We start from the raw sequence: 10,367 nt of genomic DNA, 5'->3' as shown, positions 1-10,367 counted from the left end.
TCTTGTATGCACCAGTCACATTTTGTTGGGTGCAAAATAAAAAAAATGCCATGATTTGCCTTTTGTTGTTTGAACTCATTTATTTAGTTCATTTTTGTTTTTGTGTTTTGTTTTCATGCTGCTTATCTATCTCACCTTAAACGTTTATATTTTAAAGTCATCAAAGCAGAGCTGCCAACTGAAGGCGTGGCATGCTACATTGAAGCAGAAATTGCTACGCTGTTATGCCAAGCAAAGCATTGCTATGTTGAAACCAACAATAACAAGCATGACTGTAACAGTGTCTCTCTTTGTCAGTCCTGGTACTCATTTCTGCTTTTCACTCTGTGGCTGCAGTCAGAACATGGGTCAGAAAAAACTAGTGTCCACACTGAGAAGTGCCACAGCAGACACTCTCTAATGGTCATATGTTGCTGCTGTTGCTTCGTGGTCTGGAATTCACTTATTAAAATGTATGTTCTTGTTTTAGATATCATAAACGTTGATGTAGGGTTGAATTCAAGACAATGCTACACTTAAGCACCATTTGCTACACTTCTCATTTTAAATTGCTACACTGGAAGCTTCACAGGGGCAGCTCTGTCAGAGGAAACCATTGTACAGTGACATCTAACTCCCACCATTGTGTTGCATTTTGTTTAGCTTTTTTCAGCTCTGGACACTGTCAAAAACTAGCATTCAGTGTGAAAGTTGGGCGGCATTTTACTTTTTGTGTTTCAGCAAGGTTTGACTTAGGCAAATGCTGAGTAACGTAATACTAGTGTTAGTACAGTATAACGGAATTATTTGAAAAAAGCACATGCATGTACTATCACCTTGTGTGTTTTCGAGAGAGACAGGTTATATTTATAACATCCCTTGATATTATTTACACGACAGACTGATGACAAAGATTTTTTTATTTTTAAGGGTCCACTGAGTTGGCTTGTAAGAGTTTTAAGGTAAAGCATGTTTCGTAGAAGTGTTGAATCTGTGGTGATTAGCAGAAGTACTTACAAAGGGAATGTAACTGAGAACACACACACACACACATATATTTCGATGTCGTACGTCGTGTATTATGCGGTTGTCATGGTGAAGATATGAGAGGAGGGCTGAAGAATCATACTCAATTTACATGTTTGTTTTGTGGTAAGCACTTGTTGCGTCTGTGCCTCTTATGTTTGCCTTCTTTATCTTATCATGATTGTTTCATTTTGAGAGCAAGTGCAGAGAGCTGTTGTGTAGCCTTCTTCTTTTTCTTCGTTCATGGGCGGAAACTCCCACGTTCACTCATGTTTTTGCACGAGAGGGTTTTCCAATGTATGACAGTTTTACCCTGCCATTCAGGCAACCATACGCCGCTTTCGGGGGAACAGTGTTGTGTAGCCAATTTGAAATGTAAGTGCATGTGATGAATTTGTGAGAATTAGGCTTGATAATTTGTGTCATTTGAATTTGTTGACTGTCCCAGCTCCTCTCCACGCTGGCGCTTTCCTTCCCTGTTCAAATATCTCCTGCTTTACCCCCCCTTCCTTTGACCTTGTTTAGTCAGTAATGTTCCATTGATTTTGAGTGTCTGAAAGTTGTTTTAAGGATGTTGTGAATCAGTCTTTTGTTTTGCGCAAGATACATTGCATTATACTTTTGGAATTGTTATCCTTTTATACTATTAAAGGTATTTTTGAGGGTTTTTACGTACAGTGCGTTTGCCAATCCGAAGGCAAATTATTCTCAAGATGTGTTTTATTATTGTTATTTCAGTTATGTATTATGTGTTAATTTTTTTATGGCTTTTTTTAAAAAATGTATGTATATGGTGGGGGGGGGGGGGGGGGGTCAAATAGCCCAGACTTTGTGGAGAGGGAGAGAGAGAGAGAGAGCGTGGAAGAGAGAGAGATACTGAAATGTCATTGCAGTCGAGGGAACATTTTGTTCTGTACAGTAACTCTCTGTCTTTTCTAACCCCCCCCTGTCTATCTCTCTCTCTGTCTTGCTCTCCACAATGAGGATTCTTTACAGGTGTGTGATTTATTCTCCCTTTTTTTCACAATTTCAGTTTGTGTGAACATGTTTCATCTGTAGTTTTTTGCATGATACAATTGCCCCTAGTTAGCTGTGAATGATTGCAGTACATGTGTTGCTGATAGTCTGAGAATGTGTGTATATGTGCTTGCGAGTGCAAATCTTTTACTGAAGGTTTAAATGTCTAACTTTGGCGGAGAACAAATGTTTATGCTGTCAGATTGTCAGGAGTGTGTGTGTGTGTGTGTGTGTGTGTGTGTGTGTGTGTGTGTGTGTGTGTGTGTGTGTGTGTGTGTCTGCTGTTTCAGGCTGTGTCTTGTCATGGATCTCTGGCTATCTGCACTTTCTATTTTGCATCTCATATTTTCTCTCCTTCATGCACAAATCAGCATTGCAATGACTTTTATGCACAAGATAACAGTTATATTAAGAACGTAACGTCTGGGTTGTGGCAGGCTGTTTTGCCTTGGTTGCACTTGCATGTTTTCCCTCCTTGTATTTTATGTTTTATATTCTGTTCGCTTACCAGCTTTCGGCTGAGTGGAAAATATTTGTTGTTGTCATGTAAATGCAAGTGGTTTTACGCCAGTATTATGTGTAAGAATTCATGACTATCAACTCTTTTGCTTTGGTTTATTTGTTGTTTACTGCTGCAAGTTTTACTTACTGTTTTCCAGTGTTTCTGTTTGATGTTATGTATCTCCCTTACCATACTAGTATGTAGTCCCTAATTCTAATTTGTACAGAATGAGTTTGAGATGAAGAGAGAGAGAGTGTGACTGAGTGTGGGTGGATGTGTTTCTGATTGTGATGTTATGCATCTCCCTTACCATACTAGTATGTAGTCCCTAATTCAAATTTGTACAAAATGAGTCTGAAATGGAGAGAGAGTGTGTGTGAATGTGTTTGTGTGGGTGGATGTATTTGTGTGTGTGTGTGTTTGTGTGTGTGTGTGTGTGTGTGTGTGTGTGTGTGTGTGTGTGTGTGTGTGTGTGTGTAAAGAAAGAAAAATCATGCCTGCCGTGAGGACCAAAGTGAGGAACTGTGAATCAGGGATTAGCGCAAGGAAACAGAACGTTTTGTCACGACGTAATCGCCAGCCACACGTTTTAACCTTTTAACTCGGAACGACTATGTGGAATCGGAGGGATGTATATTTATCGGGTTTTTTTGTTCTGTGACATTTCACTCGTCTATTTATTGGCTCGTTTAGTTTTTTGTCTTTTGTTCCTTGTACCTATTTTGTACCCCAGCTCATACATTATATGTCATTGTAACTGTAAATAAAATGCTGTGCAAATGAATAGCTCGTGTGATTCATGTTCTTTAGGCAGGAAGAGCTGTATGTGTGCATATACCCCCCGCGGGTTAGGGGGAGTCCCATATTGGTTGGGACGAGAAAGAATTTACCCGATGCTACCCAGCATGTCGTAAGAGGCGACTAACGGTTCTGTTTCTCCTTTTACCCTTGTTAAGTGTTTCTTGTATAGAATATAGTCAATGTTTGTAAAGATATTAGTCAAGCAGTATGTAAGAAATGTTAAGTCCTTTGTACTGGAAACTTGCATTCTCCCAGTAAGGTCATATATTGTACTACGTTGCAAGCCCCTGAAGCAATTTTTTGATTAGTGCTTTTGTGAACAAGAAACAATTAACAAGTGGCTCTATCCCATCTCCCCCCTTTCCCCGTCGCGATATAACCTTGAATGGTTGAAAACGACGTTAAACACCAAATAAAGAAAGAAAGAAAGATGTGTGCATATCTGTGTTGTGTCAACATCAATATTCATGGAAGTCTTGGGCCTCAAGTAACGTAGCTGCTCACAGACTCCTGTTTGGTGCTTTTCGGGAGTGTCCCTCTTCTGTCTTTTTCTGGTGATGAAATTTTAGAAGTCAATCTGTTCTTACCTGGACTCCATATGAAAATGATTCCCTTTCATACTTTCTTTTCTCTCTTTTGTTAAAGGGTCAGTGCTTCCTATACTTGGTTTGTGACATTCATACTGATGTCTTTCCCCCCGCGGGATGCTCCCCAGCATGTCGTAAGAGGCGACTAACGGATTCTGTTTCTCCTTTTACCCTTGTTAAGTGTTTCTTGTATAGAATATAGTCAATGTTTGTAAAGATTTTAGTCAAGCAGTATGTAAGAAATGTTAAGTCCTTTGTACTGGAAACTTGCATTCTCCCAGTAAGGTCATATATTGTACTACGTTGCAAGCCCCTGGAGCAATTTTTTGATTAGTGCTTTTGTGAACAAGAAACAATTAACAAGTGGCTCTATCCCATCTCCCCCCCCCCCCCCCTTTCCCCGTCGCGATATAACCTTCGTGGTTGAAAACGACATTAAACACCAAATAAATAAATAAATAAAACTGATGTCCTAAATGGTTGGATTGTACAATGGTTGAAAGCTGCCGTCATGAGACAGCTCTCAACAAGTAAGATTCCTACTTGAGTAAAATCAACAGAACGCAACCAACAGGCATTACATATCTGTGTTTAAATCAATCTAAAGTTGGCATTAAAAACAAAACTGTTTACAATTATCCTTTACTTTAGTCCAAACAGCTGACATCATAAGATTTTGTAAACCCCCCGCGGGTTAGGGGGAAGAATTTACCCGATGCTCCCCAGCATGTCGTAAGAGGCGACTAACGGATTCTGTTTCTCCTTTTACCCTTGTTAAGTGTTTCTTGTATAGAATATAGTCAATTTTTGAAAGATTTTAGTCAAGCAGAATGTAAGAAATGTTAAGTCCTTTGTACTGGAAACTTGCATTCTCCCTGTAAGGTCATATATTGTACTACGTTGCAAGCCCCTGGAGCAAATTTTTGATTAGTGCTTTTGTGAACAAGAAACAATTGACAAATGGCTCTATCCCATCTCCCCCCTTCGCGATATAACCTTCGTGGTTGAAAACGACGTTAAACACCAAATAAAGAAAAAAATAAGGTTTTGTAACTGCTCGAAATCAAATCTTCTGGTTCCTAAAGTGTATACACACATCCTAGAATGATCTGTGATTGTTGATTTAAAAGCCATCTTTTATCGTAAAGGCAGATAGACTTTTTCTTTTTTTTCTTGCATTATTTCTTTCTTTGTTGCAATCGGGGTATATCTTGACGAATACTTCAGCAGGTGGATGTCCAATGAATCACTACGTAGTTAGGTCTATTGAGTTCACCACTCCAAACTTCCCTGTGAATTGCATGATGACTAGACACTCCCGCAGTGGGGCACTGCGGTTATGAAATTAAAGGCCCCTCCTGTGTTTGGAACCGCAGGAGCTTTCTAGTTTGCTGTTAGGTAGATTTTTGGTTCCTCTTTCCTGTCATGCTCTCTTTTTCTTCGTGAATTCTTTTCTTTTTTCTGCCTTCTTGCTCATTCACCTGTATTTTTTCCAAAAATCTCTTCTCTTGCCGCTTGTCTCGCGATTCATGTATAGTTTAATCTGTTAGTGTTCTGATGTAAGTCCAGCAGTAGATAGGTTAAGCCTATTTTAACATACTGGAAACTGGTAATCTTCCAGTAGGTATTAATTTAGTTTTACTAAAGCCTGCTGGGACACAAGTAATGGGTTAGTGCATTTGTAAACAGGAATCGCTTGACGGGTGGCCCCCTTCATCCCCCCCTTCCTCGTCCTGATATGGCTCTGCGTGGTCGGCTGGACGTTAAGCAACAAATAAACAAACAAACAAAATGACTAGACACACTTCGTTCCTTTAAAAAGATTCCTCTGATAGATGAAAATTTCTGTCGGTCATACTTTGATAAATTATAATAATATTAATAATAATGAGGATTAATTATATGGCGCAAATCCTAAAATAGTTCTAAGCGCCCCAAATTATACTTGGAATGTAGCGAAGCCATTCTTAATGTTAACTTTAAAATTGAGCATATTCAAAAATGTTGAGGCCTGTGCTCTTATCTGCACTTCTGTAATAACGGCGTCTTCATATTTCTTTCTCAGTGGAATCCATAGGACTGTGCAGTTGGTTTCTAGTGTTTAATCTGTGAAGATGACTGAATGTGTTTTTTGTAATGCTAGTGCCTGCACGTGTGTTGTCTTGCCAGATAGTCTGATCAGCATCAGCAGGGATTGTAGATGAGTTTCTAGGCTTTGTTCTCATGTAGATATCATCGGTAGGAATGTTTGTCTGAGCGTATGCTGATCACTGGAAATGGATTTGCCTGTTGACGTCAATACATGTATGTATAATCAAGTCCTCACTGGCATTTCATCACTGCTCATAAGTTGTGTGTTATTACTGCATCATGTACTGGTCGTCCCTGTAATATAACAAAAAGTGTCATCGTTGTGCTTTGACAGGAACTGTGTATGGCATGTGCCTGTGGATTGCTGTCGCTGTAAAGCCCACTACTAGCCACAGGCCAACCAAGCGAACTGGGTTCAGCGAACGTTCGGCGAATGTTACACCGTGCCTTATTCGGTGTACTAACTTGCGGTAGCAGTGAATGTTTCGGCGACACCGGTCACATGATCAAGATATATCACGTGAGAAGACTCGCCATCTTCTCAAAATGATAGCCGCCATTATTGTCACTCTTCAAGGATGAAGATACACAAATATTCAATCATTGAAAAGTCAGTTTGCCTAAGGTTACATCAATGACGCGCTGCATTAGGTTTGCAGGAGTCAATCGGCAAACCTCAAACGTCGCAGCTGCAACCCAAAAATAGGGGAATCCCCTGATTTGATGACGTAGTGCAAATTTCGCCGAACCTAGTTTGGCTTGGTTCGGCTGTAGTTAGTAGGGGAGTTCATGCAGAATCCACAGCCCCATGAATTTGATTGTTTGAAAATGTGCATCAGAGCCTTCTGTGTATTTTGTACTGTTATTCACCGCAATAGCTGCAGCTTTACAGCTCTTGCTGTCTGTTGCTGTGCTGAACGCTCTGTACTTTTTTACCACTTTTTATAACGTTGATAATGATTATTGAATATTATCAATTCATGCCATTTGGTAATTTCTCCTTATGTTTTTGTTTGAGTGTGCTGTAAAGATTACAAAATTATAACAGCATTTTTAAAGTGAGCTAAAGACTAAAAGTTAAGACTTGGACCCCAATTGTCTGTTTGTACTACAGCGAAGTTTGAAGAAAACATTTTTTTGGTCAAATAGTCGGATACCCTTGAACATAGTCAATTAAAACAAATTTAAAGTTAGAAGTGTGATTTCCTAGTAGTGTATTAACACAAAAAAGGCATCCTTATTGGCTACTGCTGCCACTTAGAATGTCAAACCTAATTTAATGAAAAATGTAATTTCTGCTGTTGTTGTACAAGAAACTATGTAATAGATGTAGGATAGCTGCAAACTGCATGTCATCGTCTTAGCTTCTGCGGCATAGTATTGATGTACTGTATGTTCTCTGCTCTTGCGGTGAGAGAGTGCATGACGTCAGACTGTATCATCACTTTGTACATTGCACTTCTGACATCAAAATAAACTTCCTTAATTTGTGGAGAGAAAAAAACTGGATCACTTTTTACTTTGTGTGTGTGTTGTGTTGTTATGTGTGTGTGTGGGTGGGTGTGTGTGTACCCCCCTGTCTCTGTGCATGTATATGCGTGTATGAGATTGCCTGCCTATAGTCGAAATTCCAATTGAAAGCAAAATATTGTGTAATTAGAATTGCAGTTGAAACCTCACACACACACACACGCGCGCGCGACAGACACCTGCATGTAAGCATGTGCAAGTCAGACAACCAAAAACATAATACATGGATATGATTTCTGTTTTTGTATGCTTTATATATCTGTTAATAAGTACATATTCAACAAATCCACTAAAAGACAACAGAGTTATGCTGTACTTGCACCTTGACAAAACATCAGTGGTTAAAACATTGGTATATGCTTAAATGTTTACAAAGTATAAGTAACGAGTAATATTCACTGTAGGCAGTGCAATATTGTCACAGTCATGAGCTACAAAATAAATCATGTTATCACTTGTGGCACACCATTACTATTGAACAAACACATAAGTTTCCATCTCTAAAAACGTAAACACAATGAAAATAAACAACGATGCCTGGAGACAGTTCAAACTGAGCTTTTCTCAACAACAAACAAAAACAAAACGTAAAATTTCTTGGCAAAGAACTAATCAGTGGGAGTGGTGGTGGTGCACCACATTAAAACTTGTAAAAAAAAACTCCCCTGAAAGCGGTGTATGGCTGCCTGCATGGCGGGGTCAAAATGGTCATACATGTATAAACCCACTCGTGCACAATCATGCGTGAAGGCGGGAGTTTCAGCCCATGAACGAAGAAGAAGAAGAATTTGTTTTTAAACTCCGCACACATGTATCAGCTTTCCCATCAAATAAATGCAACGTATTCAATAAAAAATATAACCGCTTCTTTTTATAAGGAACAAAATGCAATAAAGAAAATAAAATGACTATAAAGATATCCCTTATTTATGGGTGGGACTGAAAAATGACTATAAAGATATCCCTTATTCATGGGTGGGAATGAAAAATATCATGAATCCTGAAACCAAACCAAAAAAAAAGTAAGGGTTAGGGTAAACCTAAAATTTTTTTAACAAAAAAAGGCCAGAATCGAATCCGGATTTCCGGCATATACCGGAAGAATCCCATCCATGCTTATTATAGAGTTTACACTGATGCTTGCATAAAAATGCAAAAGAGACATTTGAAAGTGTTACTTGAAGTTGAACACTGCTCCTGATGTTGGACAGTTTTGATTTTTCCATTCAACATTTCCTATAAATATTACAAAAGAAAACAGTCTACACACTAATCAGTAAATGATCAAGAAAATAGTCATAAACGAGTTTTCTACCTGCTTGGTCAAGGTCAAAATGTTTTTGTGGACAATACAGATTGCTTGGGTTTTTTTTTAAATCTCTTTCTTACAACATTCTTTCTCATTTTCATTGCACAAATGTAATAAACAGCACCATGCTCAACGGATCATTATATATACAACAACCAGAACAATTTCAACATCGGCACATACACATAAAAAACCCAATGTATATGTGCAAAATGTCGTGGGGGGGGGGGGGGGGGGGGGGGGGGTGGAAGAGAGCCAAGAGGTAATACAGACTGATTTCTTTGAAATAAAATTATCAGATCATTATCTGATTGCAAACTGGCAAGTTATCAACAACAACAACAACAACAACAATATCAATATGAAAACAAGAGGCGAAGCCTTCAAGGCTCAGGTAAGAAATCGACAAACAGTAACACAAACTCAATCACTCCGTCACACATACACACACAGTAAGCATAGGTGACACTGTGCAAGAAAGCGAGATACTAGATCTAGATCTGTCTGTCTGCATGTAGCCTACTTACATGGACACGACTACCAAAAATAGTCTCGGCCCGCTCAAAATAACAATGACCGAGAACTTCAGTAATTCCTTCGCGTGACGTCTAACCCTCTTACGTCATAATGTGACGTCTTCAAATGACGAAATGTTAAAGTTTCTACCACAGACATACACACGCACAAACAAACACACACACACACGCACAAACGCACAGACAGACAAAGTTACGATCGCATAGGCTACACTTACGTGAGCCAATGAATGAAGATATAATGATGAAATTAAATCATCTGATTATCTGGTTCAAGGATTACTATCTGAATACAAACTGGCAAGTTATCGACAATAAAAAACACTCAATAATAATATCAACATGAAAATAGATGAAGAATGAAAAACATATCACACAAAACCGTTTACTATGCAAAGGACATGGTTGAACGCAGCAACAGATTGAAAGATACTTTTTGTGCATTTTCACATTTGCTAGGATTACAACAGTACTTTGTGTACAGATTCTGAAAGAGTCTGAGCTGTACCTGAAAGAAAATAATGGAACAGTCAGCATGGCTGCACAATTTACTCAACTACCACCACGGATATTGTTGGGATACATTTTTTACAGCAACTTTGCTGAAATGGCCATAGGTAATAATCTTGAAAAAAATTTGTAAACGAATTGCTACAGCATAAATATCTTTGTCAGAATCATACACAGGCTAAAGCAAAAAAAAACCCACTATGTTTCAGATTCCCCGACCAACCCTATTTTATTCCTCCTCACCCTGAACTTTTTAGACCCTATGAAAAAAAAAAAGCATTACAAATGACAAAACTCGATTCTGCAGACATAAAAAAAGTTACTCTTCTCAACCATCCAGGAGACAGAGCTTGCATGATTTTCCTCCAATCAAAAGTCATGTTCTGTGTAAATACTTTAACAAATAAAATAATCAAAAAGTAAATTACCTATGGGCCCTAATTTGTTTGGCCTTGTCATCTGAAAAAAACCTTTTTATT

The sequence above is a fragment of the Littorina saxatilis genome, linkage group LG12 (genome assembly GCF_037325665.1).
Source record: "Littorina saxatilis isolate snail1 linkage group LG12, US_GU_Lsax_2.0, whole genome shotgun sequence".
Taxonomy (NCBI): domain Eukaryota; kingdom Metazoa; phylum Mollusca; class Gastropoda; order Littorinimorpha; family Littorinidae; genus Littorina; species Littorina saxatilis.
The sequence above is the reverse complement of the archived record's forward strand: the minus strand, read 5'-3'. Positions refer to the sequence as shown.